The sequence below is a fragment of the Eptesicus fuscus genome, chromosome 9 (genome assembly GCF_027574615.1).
Source record: "Eptesicus fuscus isolate TK198812 chromosome 9, DD_ASM_mEF_20220401, whole genome shotgun sequence".
Lineage (NCBI taxonomy): Eukaryota > Metazoa > Chordata > Mammalia > Chiroptera > Vespertilionidae > Eptesicus > Eptesicus fuscus.
In genome coordinates, this window is record NC_072481.1 from 86,056,211 (window position 1) to 86,076,245 (window position 20,035).

The 20,035-nt window shown below is 36.0% G+C and overlaps 1 pseudogene; it reads right to left on the reverse strand.

Moving 5' to 3' along the window:
• The window catches only part of LOC114233202 (U1 small nuclear ribonucleoprotein C-like), a 31,434-nt pseudogene extending 24,018 nt beyond the window's left edge, over positions 1 to 7,416 (reverse strand).
• Positions 7,417 to 20,035: the final 12,619 nt, after the last annotated feature.

A 20,035-nucleotide genomic window follows, 5' to 3' on the forward strand; every position in this document is an offset into this window, starting at 1 on the left:
TAACTTTATAGGCCAAATATTTTGAAGACTATCCCTTAATTTGGATTTGTCCGAAGTTGCCTCACAAATTGATTCAGGTTACAAATCCTTTACAGGAATATTTCAGTAGAGATACTGCTTATTGCATCTTATCAAGATGGCCCACCAGCTCTAGATGGTTTGGTTCAGTGGATAGAGTGTCAGCCTATGGACAGAAAAGTCATGGGTTCAATTCTGGTCAAGGCTCAATCCCCAGTAAGGGACATGTAGGAGGCAGCCAATCAATGATTCTCTCTCAGTATTGATGTTTCTATCTCTCTCCATCTCCCTTCCTCTCTGAAATCAATAAAAAATATATATTTCAATTTATCTTACTACTTCTGATGTTCACAATAGTAACTTGATTAAAGTGATTTTTTGTTGTTGTTGTTTTGTGATTGTGATGGCTTTGTATGGCTTCACCTTAGCTAAGCATGAACTTTGATTCCCAGAATTCCTTCTGCTGGAGAAATCTGAGTGAGGTCTGAAGGGCAGAAAGAAAATGGTAGCCACATTTATGATCGGAAGGTCAGTGGAGTGTCAAGTGCTATGAGAGTTCATGATCTTTCTGGAAAGTCTGGTTTCTCTTCTGGTTGACATGAGCCAGCACCAGAATGCCCAGCTCCTCCTACTCCTGCTGGAATGATGGCAGGTGCATGTTCATTAGCTCCATGTTCAGGGTCATCAGCCTCTCCTGCAGGTCACTTCAGCATCCATGTTGGAGGCAGAGAAAGACAGACATGGGCTCATCCTCATGGCTTACAGTTTTTCCTTTCACTCCCCACTTCACAGGCACATTTCCTTCCCCACGGCCTGCTCTGCTGACTTCTGGCCCAGCACCAGAGGCAGAAGCCATAGCCATTTGTAAACTGCATAACTAAAGTCATGGTTGTATAAGATTTAATCTCTACAAGAAATTCTTTTTGCATATTCTTTCTAGTATATGTACCTCTTTTCTCTTATCAAACCCTGGTAGAAATATGAACATATTTATTATATTCATCAGTCTATCTAGAAAACCGTAACTATAGCTCCCTTTCTAAGTCCAAGCAACGAGGTTTATCCTTGCCTTCTTTTTCCATGTTCATAACTATTTTCTAACAGTGAGAAATATCTTCTATTAGAAGTGCTAGGTTTACTGATTTGGTCAATTCCTGTGAATATAACCATCTCCCATAGTCATCCAAGGCAGACACCATCCCCAACACACTCTTCCCTGAGACCCCCACTGCCCCATGTGGGCCCCTTACTCTGCTTGAGTCTTCTCACCCTCCTAGGGTACTTGTACCTCATTCCTGAGCTGCCCATTCCCCTTTCCCTGCCCCATGTCTCCTCTTTTCTCACTCTGCTCTGACCCTGACACCCTGTGTCACCCCTCCCCACCCAATGCCAGGCATGGACACCAGTGTTGCTCAGCCCCATCTGAGTGCTTTGAGATGGAAGTTTTCAGGAAGGAAAGGAAGATACATGTTTTTTTTTCTTGCCATGGAGATGTTTATTTTCTTGTTGATCTTAGTTTTTCTTGTTTATTAGTATTAATTAGTATTTATTTATCACATTTATTGTCACTTACGTTTGAAACTTTACTTGTCCACTTAGTTTTCATATAGTTACATTTCTTTTGTTCTGATGTTGATTATATTCTTCATTTTCAAGTTGATGTGAATCGTCAGTGTATATGTTAGATTTGTTACATGACACTCAATACACACATGCACACATACCTAAACATAGTTATTCACCCATGTTCCTAAAACTGAATATATGAAATATAAATACAGTGTTAATAAAGTAATGCCTACATATTCTCAAGTCAAGTACCCAAAACTAATTAGAGTTTTGTCATTTTCTTCAATTGAGTTCTAAGAAATGTAAAAATATGTTCAAAGTTTTAAAAAATATTTTTTTAAAGCTAAATCACATTTGTGATTATAGTTTGCTGAATTGATGGAGAATCTCATATTTGAGGAAATAACAGGCTACTGGCACTTCTTAACCTCCAGCAGACAATGGTCTCTTCATTTATGCAAGCTGGGACTTACTGCTGTTTTGTCCAGTTTGTTATTAAAATGAAATATTGTGTTTCAAATTCTTTGAAGATGTAACAAGTTAAAAGATATTTTTTGAAAGAGGGAAACAATAGTCATAAAACAGTGATGATTTTCAATAAGGGAATTATGTTCCAAAAACCACAGTTTTGTTTTGTCAGACAAAAGTTAGAAAAATATTGTCACTTCTAAAACTGCTAAATATTTAATTTGTTCATGATGTTTGAAAAGATAATAGGTTGTTAAAAGGAAATGATTTTAGTTATAATTCCAGTTAATAAATGATACATACCAAAGCAATGTGTAGGGCCAAAAAAGTGAGATTTCTAAAAAAAAAAGTGGGGAAACAAGTTTAAGGTATCTTTCTGACCATCTGGATCTGTCATAAGAAAAAGAGAATGAAGATAATCATGGATTACAACTTGGATCCTGTGAGCTATACTCCTTCTCCCAAAAGTGGGCTGTTTAGCTGGGTGAGCTGGGCTTAGATTGCCTTATATTCTATTTGAGAGAAGCAAAGAGTGGTTACTGGCAATGCTGTATAAATGCTATGCTGGCATTAGGCATCAGATTCCATGGGGTTGTGTACTCAAGGGATACCTCTCACTTAGGTGATTAGTGTCACTTTATTGAGTGTGATGATTCAAGTTCAGTAATGGGTACGACAGGGTTTGATGTAGGAGGTCAGTCCAGTGTCCAGTGGTGAGAAGATAATATATTCCCACATTTTGGGGAAGTAGCCAAGTGACCTGCCGGAAGGGATGCATTTTCCTAAATCAAGGGAACTGCTGATAGAAATCGACAACAAAGTAGGGGATAGATTAAAATTGGTCCTGGAGTCCCACAAACCATTTGCCAAATTCGGTGAGAATTAACACAACCTCACTACAGTGCTTATCTGATAAGACCTTTCTGCTTTTTTCCCTTCACCCAACCTTCTCCCTCTATCCTTGACTGATCTGTCCTGAGGGTCAGACACCCACCTCAGCAGGATGGGGAAGAAGAGGAAAAGTATAAGGCAGGGGGAAGGGGAGAGTTAGCTACCTCCTCATCACCACAGCCATAGGAATAGAGAAAGAACAGGATGTGAAAGATCAAAACAAAATTCCTTTAAGATTAGTATACCCCACAAGTTTATATATATATATAAATATATATATATATATATATATATATATAAATGAGTTTATAATAATACTCATGGTTGTGGTGAGAATCAAGAGAGGTAATATGTGTTAAAATCATTCTATGATTCTGATTTAAAGGAAGTGCTTATTTTAATATTCTTCCTTTCTTACCTTTATCATATGAAATTATATGACTTGGATGGAGAACTGAATAAAGTAGCCAAGCGGAGATACAAATTATGAAGCGACAGAAATGGGAAATTCCACTGATCTAGTAAGTCTGTATATTATATAGGAAGTCTCACAAGATGGATAGAGGCTGAGAGTGGCTATGGGGATGGGAGAATGAAGTCACCATCACCCAAGGACATCAAGAGGCCTCATAACCATCAGGCCTCTATGATTAAGTATCACAAAATTTGCCACCTTGGGCCTGGGTAGTTAATTCTTCTACCCTGCCTTTGTTTATTTATTAAGCTAAAACCTTTGATATTTTTAGTGCAAGTCTCTAAGAAAGGATTTCAGGAGTTGGAGGAGATCAAATACGGCTCATAGAAAAATAACTCAATGTCAAGTTAACTAACTTTCTGAAGATTGATTCATAAATATGTGGTATTTAAGGATATGACTCATATTCTTGACAAATTGCAGATTTGTCACCTGAAGATAAAAGAGATGAAATGCATGCAGAACAATAACAGGCTGATACTGTAGAAGTTTTGTGAAAGAATAGTGAGATTTCTGTTTCTATGGCAATAAGGCTATGGCTTTGATGCAGCCCTGTCTTAGAGCCAAAATGGATAACCAATCACAACAATGTTCTGGTCTATATTTTTCCAAAACATCCAATCAATTCACTTCATGTTTCGATTTTCTTTCTCTCATGTACATAAAATATTTAGTTAGCTGAATTCTGGATTAAGTAGACCCTAGAATTTGATGTCATTTGGATATAATCAAGCATCTGTCATGCCCATTGGATTTTTAGTTCAATCACTCAAAAGGACATTTTCTTCTTCAATACAAACTTGGAAGTATAAGACACTTATGAAGTCACTTTATTGTGGTGATTTTAATCTAATAATATATTTTTAACAGTCAATTTACCTTTCTCACAGGAAGCATTGTACTTATTACAAAAATAACTATTTTCAGTATTCCTCTTTATATATGGTAGCTGTTATATTTATAACAACCAACCATCTACAGATGAAGTCTCAGTGTTTATGTTTGTTGTTCTACTATACTGTTTTTCTTTTCTTTTTTTAAAATATATTTTATTGATTTTTTACAGAGAGGAAGGGAGAGGGTTAGAGAGTCAGAAACATTGATGAGAGAGAAACATCAATCAGCTGCCTCCTGCGCACCTCCTATTGGGGATGTGCCCGCAACCAAGGTATATGCTCTTGACCAGAATCAAACCTGGGACCTTTCAGTCTGCAGGCCAACGTTCTATCCAATGAGCCAAACCGGTTAGGGCTATACTGTTTTTGTTTAATCTGTTTTTATTGAGAAAATGGTAAGAGTGTGGAATATTGAGATTATTTTGAACTTTGGTTTACTTAAAATATATCACTGCATTTAGTCATGGTTAAGAATATACAGGGTGTCCCAAAAACATGGATATACATTTTAACAGCTGACAGCTGAATTTTGAAAATTAAATGTATTTTAATAAACACTGTCTTTATAATTCTTCAAAGGGTGTGTATACATATTTTTGGGACACCCTCTATCTCCAAGTGGGTTTACTTGTTGCTACAGGCTCAAATTCTCATGCAGGAAAAAAACAATAAGTTTTAGAGGAGCTTCTATTGAGTAAAATAAGCAAAATCTGAATATGGTATACTTGATATTTGAAAAGGGGTGAAGTGGGGCAAGCATTGATAACTGACAGATCATTGAATATCATCAGAAATGTAGGTAATTGGATAACAGTAAAGTACAATTCCTATTCCTATGATTGTGCATATCACTTACTAATTGTACCTATGACAGTATATATATAAACTTTTAAATTTTGTTTCATCTGCTGTCCAAGGAAATGGCAGTTTGGCATTTCCCTTAGTGTACTAATTTGACAGATGTTAATTTTATTTATGCCTTAGTAAAAACTAACTGCACAAAGAAGATGAATAACAGTTTAGAACCAGTGCACATAAATGCTATTATATATAAATTAGGGGAGGTGATAGTTAGAATATGATTAACTTGCTTACACAGTTTCAAAGTATCACTCCAATCAGGAAGTATCTTAATAGTCTAGAGCACTGTAATGCATACATTCTGCTTTATTTTGGATTTTTCATGTCTGTATGATATGAGAATATATCCTTTGAAAAATGAAGTATTTATTTAGTCACTGGGCTAAGTGATTCATATAAAAATAGTGTGCCTAATGTTTTAAACCTCTATATCTATGTATTATCTATCTATACATATTATTACATATATGATAGTTTTATGTGTCCTTCAGAATTGACAACACCAAACAGAGTATTCTAGAGAAGATCTTAATAGGAAATGAATCACTCAGTGCTTCATTACCCTAGTCCCCAAATATGATTTCTCAGTTTTTTTTACTCCTCAGCTGTTAACTGTTGCCTTAAATTGTATTTTAAACAGTAATCTCAATCTGCCTCAGGATGGCTGAAGCCAAGTGGAACTTCCTGATTCCCGTTGCGAAACTGTGCAAATTACCTGTTAGTAAAAATCCATTCTAAGAGGATATGCTACAATCAATGTCACTTCCAGATTTGACAATATCCTCTGGTATTTAATGTGGCCACCATAACAGTTCTGTAAGGGTGAACAATTGCAATTAGAAACACTGATCAAAAAGGATCATCCAGAAGTATTTATAAAATATAGTTGGAGTTTGATCTGTATTACTCATCTAATTACTGCAGACATCTGTTTGGTGAACAACTCACTCTTCCTTTTAGGCAAGTTGAGGCGTTAGAGAGCTGTGTGTAACACTCCCAAGATTTAGTGCTTTGCCTACCACGTAATACTCTTGCATGGAATATGTGTTATTCTATTACACTATTCCGTTTCAATGGAAACCTTAGGTAAATATAAGCTTTTGGATTGTAAGGCAAAAGGGATAACTCAAAACCTCTACTTATCCAGATACATGTTTTAAAAATAGCTTTTCTGAATGCCTCGATAGCAAGAAGAATTATCCTGAGCAAACAGCAATATTGCCTTTTCAACAATTTCATTCTGAACCACAGTCCTGATCCTTTTTCTGGTATAGCAGTACTTTATTCTTAATTCTACTTTAGACTTGATCTAGGAAAATATACTTTCACTTGACCTTCAATCTTGGGAACGTGGAGAAAGAGCCAAAGTAGGAACTTAGAGGAACCTCATTTCTACAACTTAAGTTTCCTTACATATTTTGATATAATATGTAAAATGTCCACATTCAAACTTAAGACTCAGAAGTCAGCAGATAGTCTGACTTTGAGTAACTTACTCATTCACTCACTCATTTTTCATTCATTCTTTGAGCACTAACTCTTTGCCAGCTGCTGTGATTCTAATCAGAGCATTTTTCCTGATGCAGGGAAAATGATATTTGATGACATAAAGATCATTACAGGTGATTGGCACATGGAAATAGAGAAGGCAGTGTCACTGAGTTTACTTCCAGGGTTTACCTGGGGCTAATAAAGTTAATCTGAGGCTTCCTCTGTGAGGTCCTGAAAGGAGGTGAAATGTACAAAAGAGGTTGCCACTCCCTCTCTGTTGATGTGGCTGCCTCCCTATTTTTAGCTCCATTTCAAGAAATTAAAGACACTCAAATAAGGCCAGCTCTTCAAAGCTAAAAAAAAAAAGGCAGTGTAAAAAAAAAACCTGAGAAGTGACTAACTTTGATTAGTGGTGGAACAAGAAGCAAACAGTTCAGCTCTAATTTCAGGAGAAAGAGAGAAACAGAGAGAGAATGAAGACAAGTCTTTTTACAGTATACACACCCAAATCCCTTGGGTGGGGACAGATCACGGCAGATTAGAGGTTGCTGGGTGGATGGAAGCTGTGTTGCTCCTGCTGGGATGTTTGGTATGTCTCCCTGGAATGCTGACTCACCTGTGGAAGAACACCTGGAGGAGTCCACGCCTAGAGCACTGCCATCCTGCAACCTCAGCCGCACTGTCTGGCTTACGCTGGCCCCTGGCCTGCCAGCCAACAGGAGGCCCATTTTTGGCCAAAGCCCCCATACTAGCAGTAAAACAAGATACCAGTCTCTCAAGTAAAACTTGATATTTGTGCTGCATCGGCTTCTGTTTAAAGCTGATCAATCCTGGTAGCACCCCTGTCACTATAAACTGCACTTCCCAAAGCTGTATTTTTAAATAGGGAAATGCTTACAATAGCCATTTACAACTGTATGCTGTTTAATTAGCCAGTCTGGGCAGTGCTGCAGGCATAGATCACTTTGCTTTAAAGATTTGAGAATGTTAATAGTACAGTATATCATTTTAATTATTACTGGATTAATGTTGTGTCTCAAAGAACACCTAATGCAAATCATGAGAAATGGCCCGAAGTGACCCACGGGTTGTGCATTATTGGAAAAGTAATAGTTCTGATGCTTAAATATAAGGACATTTTCTTTGTTCAAATGTCAGTCGGTATTCAGCAGTTGGGCTTTGTGAAAAGAAAGCTTTTGTTTCGTTTATTGGTAGCAGTATTCTGCAGTTCAGGCTGAGAAAGGCCAAGAGCTGGGTTAGATCTGCCTGTCCAATATGGTAGCCACACATGCCAATGAGCACGTGAAAAGTGACAAGTCTGAAGTGAGAAGTACAGAAGTGTAAGACACAATGGGATTTCAAAGATTTAGTACACACAAAAAAGGAGTGAAAACTATTTCATCAATATTTGTCATATTGGTCATGTTACAATTATAATATTTAATATACATTTGGTTAAATAAAATAGAGGTATTTAACCTGTTCCCTTTTTCTTTTTGTAATGTAGATACTAGAAATTTTCAAATTACATATGGTTCACCTTTGTGACTCATTACATTTCTATGGACAGCGCCGGGCTAGAGGTCTAGGAGAAAAGAGGAAAACTGGCCAACAATAAAAGTGTATTTTAATTCTCTTTTCTGTTTCCCCTAGCCCACTGTATATGGAAGGGACTGTTAGTAAGAAGACTAAATAGAAATAGGGAGTGGAAGCATCAGTGTGTGACAATAGCATGTTGTGAAACCAGGAAACAAGAAACAAACTCAAAAAAGCTTTTCTAGGAGTATTATAGCACATTATTCAAAATACAGCCACATTCTGGACACAGGGTTTCCAAACATCATTCAACAGATACGAATATATCATTAGCTGCCTGACCTCTCTGACAGGAATCTGTCATGCACCTTGAGGAGTGTCCTCTTGCTGAACATCTAAGTGTCTGGAGCTAATATGAAGTTTAGGTTATTCAAGGTTAACTTGAAAATAACTTGCTCATAGACTAAAAGGAGTTTAGAAAGACACTAGAGAGTGCACACCTGGCACACAAGGTAATTGGCGGGGAAGCTATGGAAGCTTCTGAATTCCATTAATTTATAGAACCAAAGGTAAAAGCAAAATGAAAAAAAGTATATTGGCAGGGTCTCTTAATACATCCGAAGTTTGTGGAAAGTTAGAGAAGCAGCAAACAAGCCTGTCAGAAGGTTATGAAACGCTTAAGTTTCAGGAAAGTTCTCCTAAAACCTCCTCCCTGAGCCTCACCTTTGCCACGATCGTGTTGCTGCTTGTTGAGAAAAGCTTCATTATATCGGCAGCGTTTTAGAGCATGCTGTTATAAATGCTTCACAGCAAACCATGGTGGAGCCTGTTGAAACATATGCCTATATGAAACTCAGGAAAAATAGCTGTGACTTTACAACACTTGAATTTATGATTTTAAACATATTTTAGCATTGGCCACTGTGCCCCTTCACCTCTCTCTACTCCTGCGGACAGTATTTTTCCAAATGCAAATTGTTTTAGGTACACAGGAGAGCCAAAAGTTTAGGAAAGGACGGGTGACAGGCTCATACTCTAAAGGAGATTAAAAAATGATAAAGGTGTTTAATTTGAACAAACCCTCTTTAAAGACATGTTTTGTAAGTTACTGCTATTCGTACTTCCCTATTAAAATTTCCAAGAAACTCTCACACAGTCATCTGCTTTTATTTCCACTTAATTTTTTTTCAATTACAGTTTTCATTCAACATTATTTTGTATTAGTTTCAGGTGTACATAGTGGTTAGACAATCATATACTTTACAAAGCGGTTCCCCAATATTTCAGGTACCCACCTGGCACCATATTTATTACAATATTATTGACTATATCACCTATGCTGTACTGTAGATCCCAGTGACTATTTTGTAACTACCAATTTCTACTTCTCAATCGCTTCACCTTTTTCACTCATTTCCTAATCCCCTCCCATCTGCTAGACATCAGTTTGTTCTCTATCTTACCATCAGGATAAGAAACCACTGGAAAGACACTTTGCATGGGGTGCTTTATGGATCGTCCATATAGAGTTTACCCAACTTGACGGTTCATCTGTCCAGCTGGGTCCAGAAGGACTGGACATTCACATTTTTTATGAAGACTTGAAAATTTAGGGGTCATTAAATAATCATAAAAACAATGATAAAAATAGTAATAGTTAACATTTACTGGGTGTCTAAAATATGATAGATACTGTGCTACACAATTTATATCGCATTTATTTCTCACAACATACCCAACAGCTGGATACTGTTGCCTCACTTTATAGATTTGGAACCCAAAGCTCAGAAATATGGCGTCAGGGGCAGAGACATATGATTTTGTCCTAGATTTGTCTGACTCCAAATTATGCTCATTTTATCTAATATCACCTTTTTTCATATATATTATATTCAAATAGTATAAAAAGGGTGTGTGCATAAGACTAGCATTCCCATCTACTACTTCTAGAAGGTTTGTCTATGACAGATACAACATAGTGCCTTTTCCAAAATTATTTTATTTTTAGTTATTTTATTGGCTCTAATTATAAAAATGTTCTCTGAATCTGATATCATACCCACATGACACGTAGAAAACCAATTAAAAAGTGAAAGCAGTTGATAATTGATGCATCCAGAATAGACACCTGAATTGGTTCCCCTAATTTCACTGGTTTTAGTGAATTTACCAGTGGAGACCTGCTCAGTCCTATATGCAACCACTAGTACATTGTAGTCCTAAGTTAGACATGCTAGTAAGTATGTAATACACAGCAAAATTAAATCATCTCATTTGTAATTTTTCATATTGAATATGTGTTGAAATAATAATAATTTAGATATATGGGGCTAAATAAAATATTATTAATATTAATTGTATCTTTATTTTACATTTTATAAAATATAGCTACTAGAAAATTTAAAATTGCACTGGGCTTACATTATATTTCTATTGAACAGACCTGATATAGAATAATCCAGGAAATAAGATTATGATAGATAGCAGTACTGGAGTAATACCTTAAACTTATAAAAAAGCATTTATTTTCTCTTATGTCATAACACTCTGCAAGGCAAGGGGACAGTAGGATGAAAAACATCAAAATAAGGAAGGCTTTCCAAGGATATTACAATTTAGGAAAATAAACAGAAACATTTATAATGAGTTCAAGAGAGGAAGTGGTGAAACAAGGAAGGACACTTGCTGAGGAAGGAAGCAGCCCAGTAGCCTGCCTTCAAGTTGCAAATTGATGTTCCCTTTAAATCCTGCTTTAGCCCTGGTCAGTGTAAAATCTCACCCAGCTGTCCCTGCGGAGGAACTGGCCAGATACAAGGTGGCCACATCCAGCAATTCCTAAACAGTCCTTAGTGTGAGGTTGCTTGATGAAAGGTTTTAGGGTATCTACAAAAGGAACTTAACTATTTGCTTTGGTAGAGAGAAGTATATAGACTATTTTTCACAGTTGGGGGTCATTAGTATCCAGGAACTTTCTACTCTAAATGACAAAGAGTTTCACTGTCACAAAGAGAAATTGCTTCTGACCTTAGACCTCTTTTTTTGGAAAGTAGAATAATGGGGCACAAGAGCAGAGTTTGGTATTTGACCGAATCCTTCACAATTATCATGCATGTGTATATAATAAAATTAATTCTGTGTCTCCGCACCATAGCCTGCGGCAAGAAGCATACAATCAGTTTTGTATGTATAATAGATCACAGAGTTGTTCATGAATAATACAAATGCATTGAGCAGATACTAGTGAGGGAGGATGTTTGTCTTTGCATGGAATCGAAGTGAACATGTAATATTGTGATAATATATATTTGATGAATTCAGGTCTGACTTGCTTTTGCCATACTCTGCTAATTCCCTGACAAGGGTTGCCACAATAATTGAGTTTCCAATAACATTATGATTATTTCCACATGATAATTTAATTGTGGGTATTTTTTAATATCGTAATATTGTAGATTTGTGATTATTATGCATTTGCATGCAGATTTTCATGGTGACTTGGAGCACGTCCCTACATTTATAACTTAATTTTATATATTATTGCATATATATTTGGGGATGAACTCATTAATGCAAATAAAAAAATGTAGATCTGTTTAGTCATTCAGCTTTTATTATAAATGGCTGAAAGCCTTGCTCATTTTTTATAACAATCCTTACAATACTGTGAATAAACCAAAGAGAACCTTAATTCAAGAATGGATTCATTAAAAATAATGGTAATAGCTATAATAATTACAAATTGTAGCATATTTGTTCTACCTAATTAGGATACAAGATATTATATATTACTCTTTCCAAGATGCAAAAGTTCTACTCACTGTATTTACTGACTTTTTCATATGAACGCCTATTAGTAAGAATGAAAATCTTAACTCAGAATTTAGTCAGTGGAAAGTAAGAGAAATTTGTTTTTAAAAGTAAAATTTTATATAATGTTCACATTATACATCTTAAAAACCATAAATAAATTCAATGATAAAGACATTTAGTTTCCTCAAAAACTCAAATTAGAGTAGAAAATCAGAAGGAGAATTTATAAAAGCAAAATAGAATGATAGAAGTGAACTCTGAACTAGTGTGTGTTTTTAAGTTGTTGACACTATTACAGATGTCCCCCATTGCCTCCTCCTTTGCCCATCTAAGTCATAGTTATGGTTTAGATCAGTTATTAAGCACTTTTCAACTTGTAAGTCAATTATGAGTCTATCATTTTGTTCTTACATAAGACTTCCAATTTTCTTTGAAAATGTATAAAAAGATAATATTTCTCTTCTACAAACTTTCATGAACTGATCCCCTCCTTTTATGCTTTCATTATAGGATTAGTGTCTAAAGAGAATTTTTTTAAAAACATTTTTATTGATTTTTAGAGAGGGAGGAAGGGTGAGAGAGAGAAACATTGATGTGAAAAAGATACATCAATCTGCTCCCTCTGCACATGCCCTAACTGGAGATCTAACCCACAACCTGGATATGTGCCCTGACCAGGAATCAAACCTTCAACAATTTCAACTTTTGGATCTATTCTCATTATTGGTGTTTGACTCCTTTATGGACTTGTGTCTGGATGTGTTAATCCAAAAAGAGAAACTTCTATGAGGCAAAGGCTGGTGAAATTTGGGGAGGGGAATCACAGATTCTAGAGTGAGCTCAGTATATTTCTGTGAAAGTTCTTTATATTACATCTTCATTTAATAGTTACTTCCAAACACCAAATTATCTGTTCCCTCAATGTAACAGGAAAATAATACAAATGCTAATTCATTAATCCTTAAATGTATCTGAATTACTAAAAATATCTCTGTGATTTTAGTAATATAGATATATGCAATTAGAAATAAAATAATGAATGTATTTATCACATGGAAACACCAACCTTTAATTCCCATGCCTAATGTCATATTCAATGACTACTAAGTATTCTCATTAAACTTCATATTTAGCCATTATCTGAAATTATCACTCTTCTTCCACCACAGCCTTATTCTGATTAGTAAACACTCACAAACTTGCTATGTTCACCCCACAGGAAAGACTGTTACTGATACTAAGCTCCTCCCTAACATATTTTTTTCCCCTGTAGGTGAGGGTTAGTACCAGTGGCTACACCACTGCCTACGGCATTGGAAGAGAGTCAAGTAATACTGCTTGCTTTTGCTCCTCTGGGAATTGTTTTGCAAACTTCTGAAACAAAAGGTGTCTGGGCAGGTTGATAAATGCAAATGTACTCTTCACAAAATGTTGGACCTAGAAGCACTGCCATATACTTACCAATAGAATTACTTGGTAAATTCTGTTTAAATTCTGACTTTAATAAATAATCCAGGAAAGGCTAGGAGGCCTCCACCCGTTTTGTTTTGTTGGTACTTTAAACTCTGCCTAGAGTGGCGCCTTTGTAGCACCGCCCCTGAGTTTGAGAGGGAGCAACCATGCAAAGGGTGGTCCGTATCAGGGACTGAGAGGCAGAGAATTTCTTCAGGATTGATGACTGAACTTTGTTTCATATCCAAGTAACAAAACTTCAGCTAGTGATTAATCCCAAGAAAGTACCATAATACATACCAGTATTATTGATTTTAAAAGCTGGGAAAAAAATACGTACCTCCGATGATTTACTTATAAATGCAAAGGTTGCATTTCATTCTTATTAGTAATAATAGAGATATGCTCCTGAGGTGCTTTTGTGACACCTGTTCTTTGCCCTTCCGGCTCTTTATGCAGAGCAAGAACAAGAGGAAGTGCACTGATTTGCATTTACTTCCCATGGGGGTTCTACAGACAAGGGCATATTTTTTCGTGTCTCTGAGGGTAGTGCAAGATCATACTGAGAATGGAATGTCTAAGGAATTACTGCCCTGAATGTTGGCCAATCAGATTTGCTGAATAATTTCCTAACATTCTATTTGCCTTATTACACTGCGTATCATTTAAATTTCCTCCAGGTAAACCATATGATGGATCTCTCATGCATGTAAGGAACTAGTTTTCTCATGTGCAACAGCTATAAACAAAGGAATACATGTTCAAGAGAAGAAAACAAAGATGGCAGAGTCAAAACATATTAAACCAGCTTAATTTGTCTGAGCATATTTTATGCCCATCATCATCCCTAGTGGTTTCCTGTTGTGAAATAATGCATTTTGTTTTCAAAATTACAAACTGGAGATAGAAAGAAGGCATTTTCACTATGGGGTCACATTCCAAGCATATTATCATGTGTCTATTTCTTATGTGTGGCTTTTCCCAGAAGAAAGACCCACTTTGTGCGCTTTTGTATTTCAGGACTATGTGATCACAGAGCCATCTTAAAATTATTTCCAAAGAATTTGCTACTTGCCAAAATTTTCTGAAATAGCCTCGTAACCAGCTGGTCATTTTGTTTCTAGAATACAAATTAAGCTTTTGGTATAATTTTCCCATGAGTTTGTCTTTTGAGCTTAAAAGTATATGACTATTTAGGATTTGTTAAAGGATCATTGTTATATTTAGGACATAGAGGGTTTCTTCAAATTAAAAGAAATAGCCAACAACTAAGGAAAGTCATCCTCCAAAAGAAGAACGAATTAAGCTCCCATTACATAATTACAAAATAGTATAGTTAGCAGTTATAAGTACATATGATGAGCTAGGCACTATTCTAAGTATTGAGAATTTATTAATTAGCATTTGTAAAACAAATTTGTTTTTTATTAGCCAACTTAAAAATTCAGATTTCCATTCCACTTTTTTTTTAAGAATAATGAGAATAAACTTTCTGCATAAAACAAATTCAATAGCATTCTTCTATTTTAGATTTCATGTAGAAACTAAGTAATTGACTTATAAGTCAAGTATGGTGTTATAGTTTCTTTTTACTTTACATGAAAAAAAAAACATTAGTTATAAATCATCTTCAATTAGAAATGTAATATAATTTTCTTTAAAACCAAGATAGTAGTGCAGAGAAAGAGAATTGCCCGCAATTCAACTGGTTTTCAGTATTAGCTTTGGAGTAACAGAGTTGGATTCAGGCCCTAGTTCTGTTATGCTGTGCTACCTTCAGCAAATAATTAGCCACATTAAGCCTCAATTCTGGATCTGCAAAATGAATAAAGTAGCACTAACTTCTGAGCATTCTTCTGAGATGTAAGTCAGTTTTGATGTATGAACAGAGGCTGGAACATAGTAGATGCTAGACACCATCCAAGCACCTTTGTTTTTATGGGGTTTTGGGTTCACTGTAATGGTTCTATTTCTTACAATGTTGCCTTTGGTGAGCTGAGTTAATATTTCAAGTCCAATTAAGCATTATTGGATACGCTTGCAACAACAGGGCCTAGGACAAAGGGTACAAGCTCTAAAGTCAGCCAGGCCTGGCTTGGCACTAGAATTTGCCTGTTTCATGGTCTTGGAAGAACCATCTACTTTCTCTAAGTATCAGTTCCTTCCTCTGTGGAATGAAGTGACTAATATTCATGTTTTAGGGCTGTTAAAAAGATCAAAAGAAGCAATTACAAAAAATTCCTTGGCATTTAATAGGTTTTAGCATTCCTTTCCTGTACACTAAAATCAGAATTATTTACAAAGGCTTTTTGTTATACTTACATACACAAACACACACACACACACACACACACACACACACACACACATAAGTATATACACAAATACACGTGTGTTTATAAATATGAAACAGAAACAATAGACAACATTACTTTTCAAAGCAGTAGATACATGTCTTTTCAGGCTAGAAAATATAGAAATGTGACCTGTGAAAAAATGACTTTTCTAAATGAAATTTTCTGTGGATCTAACACCAAATGATATTGGTTCAGTCAAGCATGGCAGAGTACCCTCAAATAATTAACCTTTTAAAGTTACACATTTGTTCAAAAATTATATTTAATAGGATACATAAGACATCCAAAAAGTTTCAAGTACCCTGTCCATCCTTGTTAGCTGTTTATATCTGTTGATTATTAGATGTTATCAATTCTATTTCAAAGAAGCCTCTTGGAACCCAAATGTAGTGGAGGTACTTTTTTTTATAGTATCAATTTCTAGTTAGTTCCATTTATACAGTAGATGTTAGTTTTATTTATTCAGTAGCTGTTCATTGTCTCCCATTAGAATATCAACTGATTTCCCAACAGAAACACATCAGGCCAGAAGGGAATGAAATGAAATATACAAAGTGATGTAAAGCAAGGAACTGAATTAAAGAATACTATATCTAACAAGGCTATCATTCAAAACTGAAGGTGAAATCATAAGAAATGCTAAAGAGACTGCTGTAGAAATAAGAAATAGAAAGGGAAGAAGGCGTACAGGCATAAAGAATAAAAATGGTGACAAACAAATACCTATCAATAATAACCTTAAAGGTAAATGGATTAAGTGCTCCAATCAAAAGACATAGGATAGCTGAATGGATAAGAAAACATGACCCATATATTTGCTGTCCACAAGAGACCCACCTCAGAACAAAGGACTCACACAGACTGATAGTTAAGGGATGGAAAAAACTTTTCAGGCAAATAGAAATGAGAAAAAAGCTGGGGTAACAATATTTATATCTGACAAAATAGACCTCAAAGTGAAGGCAATAACAAGAGATAAGGCGGACCACTTCATAATACCAAAGTGAGCAATTCAACAAGTGGATATAACTCTGGTAAACACATATGCACCCAATACAGGAGCACCTAAATACATTAAGAAAACACACACAGAATGTCTGGAAGATATCAAGGGAGGGATACAATCATAGTAGGGGACTTTAATACCCCTTGACACCACTGGATAATCCTTTAAACAAAAAATCAGCAAAGAAACAGCAATCCTAAATGATTCACTAGATCAGATGGATTTAATTGACATCTTCAGAACATTTCACCCCATAGCTACAGAATATACATTCTTCTCAAGTGCACCCAGGACATTTTCAAAGATAGATCACATATTAGGACACAGGCAAAGTCTCTTCAAATTCAAATAATATGATACTTGTGTTTGTATGATTAATGAGCCGACGATTCCAAGTTGAAAGTAAGAAATTTGTTTCTTGTTTATCAAGAGAGGCACATGTTCCACCAGTGTATATGAAAGTGAATGTTGTGGAATGCAATGGTTCTCAGTGGAGCAACTCAACACCTTGAGATGTTTCGGATAGCTGTGGGGGCACTGCTGATTGCCACGATGATGGGAAGGGTGATGGTAGCACCAGGGGCAGAAGCCAGAGGACTTAGACATCACTACATGGTGTGGTCCTGGTCTACAAGGAGTTGCCATGCATCACATGACTTCTGTTCACCTTGCTGGAATTTCTTGTAGATAAAGTTCTGTTTATCTGAACGTAGAGCCTAAATCAGAACACTTAGGAATAAAAAGCTGTTGCCAGTGTTGTTTTATTTATTTATTTTTACTTAATTTCAATCTACATTGAATGTTCTAGAAATACAACTGTCACATAAATTGACAAAGATGTTACTTCACTTCGTTTGGAAATCACCATGATTTGTTCACCATTTTGGAAAAGCATGTCACTGACTGCATTACTACTCTTCATCACCCAGCACCAAGATAGCCCATCTGTATTGTTCTATAGGTAAAGCTGTCGCATTTATGGCATTTCAGCTGTAAACATCTGACTTTTTGTTATGTCTTTTGGCATCACTGTGCCCAAATATTTACATAATAAAATATACACTTTCAAATTGTATTTGTAATATTTTATTTTAATTCTCCTTTATTTTTATACTCCTTTTAGCTTTGGACTAATTGTCACATTACAATTTTAGGCAGCTTACATTATCTATAAATTTTATTTCAAGATGGTAAAAGAGAAATTTAAAAAATATCCATTATTATTTGCTTATTTATTTATTTAAATCCTCATCCAAGGATATTTTTCCATTGATTTTTAGAGAGAGTGGGAGGGGGAGAGACAGAGAGAAAAAAAAAACATCGATGTGAGATAGACATGTTGATTGGTTGCCTCCTGCATGCACCCCTACCAGGGTCCAGGCCAGAGAGGAGCCTGCAACCAAGGTATGTGCCCTTGACCGGAATAAAAATGGCACCCTTCAGTCTGCACTATCCACTGAGCTATCTGATGCACTATCCACTGAGCAAAACTGGCTAGGGCCATCCATTATTAAATAGAGTGTGAATCAGGGGGTGATGAGAACCACTCATCTTGTGGTCTATACATGCAGGTTTTGGAATGAATGTTATTTCTGGGTTTTAATTTAGTTCTTGGTAGCTATATAACCTAGACAAGTCCCTTAACAAATCAGAGCTACAATGGCCTCACCTATAAAATAAGGTTAATAAGAGAACCTGCATTATGTGGTTGTTGACAAGTGAATTCAAGAAAGCCTTGATTCATTGTTGGTGCTCAGCAAACATTAACTATAATTATGTCCATCATGGGAATGTTTATTCATTATTTGCTGAGATGAATGGTACTGTTCACTTTTTCTTTACCATTTTGTTTGTTGCTTCAAAATGATCTCTGTAATGCAGCCTTTTTGAGGCCATTGCCAACAACATGATGAAGATAATGACCTTTATGCAAACTGCTGGATATTTTCCCAATTCCAATCGTTCATCACCCTGCTGAGTAGAGACAATGTGGTCATGTTTGTGATTTGGGGAACAAACGGCTACTTAAGATGCTGTTTTGAGACCTGACTGAAGAGTGGTGAACAGTGTGTAAGAAAATGACACTTAGGAGAGGCTATCCCGAGTCCCAGTGGCAGCCTGGCTTAGGGAGGTGGTGTGTAGAGATGGGGGGAGGGGAGTGAACATTCTAGAGAGAGATTGGAAATAGCAAGTATAAATGAGAGGACTTTGCAATGGACTAACTTATGAGATAGAGGAGGATGTCAAGTTTGACCCCAAATTTCCATCTTGGAGAAGTGATGATAACATTTGACACAAATAAGCATTCAATAAATTATAACTAGTATTATAAAATAACAATAATAGGTTGAAGGTGATAATTTACAAATAATTCAAAATAACCTCAAGAGCTGCAAATTTATCTAATTCATTAACTTCCTGTGAATGTTTCTCTTCTATACCAGAAAGACTATGGTGTTTACATGTTTATTTTTCTGAATTCAGGCTAATAAAAAGATGATCTTACCTTACAATTGTTGCATTTACTAAATGGCTTATATATCTATCTGCCACCCTTATTGTTTACAGTAAGGGTATAAATTCTTTTTTTTTTTTAATCTAGAATTTTTCAAAAGTTCTTGTTTTCCTTGAACAATTTTAGGCATCATAAAATTGATTTTCAGAGAGGATAGAAGAGGTAGAGATGCTGGGACTGACCAGCAGACCCTGAGCAATGGATAAATGATTACTCTGACACACATTTCTGTGAAAGAGAGAGCTAAGGGACTGCTTGGCCATAGGAACCAGACAGCCTCATTTGCCTGCCTCTTCAGGCTTTTATTGTAACAGCAGTTTCAGATAAGATTTAACTTTTAGATACAATCAGTAGGGTAAGCATTCTTGGGAGGACACATGTATCTGCAGTGTCCTTTAAGCAAAGACGTCTAAAGATTCAGCATAAAGATTCTGGTTAACACCCGAGGATCTGCGCATTCACAGACTTGTTTGGAAAGGTCAAGGAACAATTAGGGGCAGCCACCTCAGCCAACTCCCCTAGGTCAGAATTTCCTCCTTACAAACTTTCCAACCAAGTTTCCTGTGCTCCCCTACAGAGAGAGATATAGAAATATCAACGATGAGAAAGAATCATTGATTGGCTGCCTCCTGCATGCCCCCTACTGGGGATCGAGCTCACAACTGGGGCATATGCCCTGACCAGGAATCT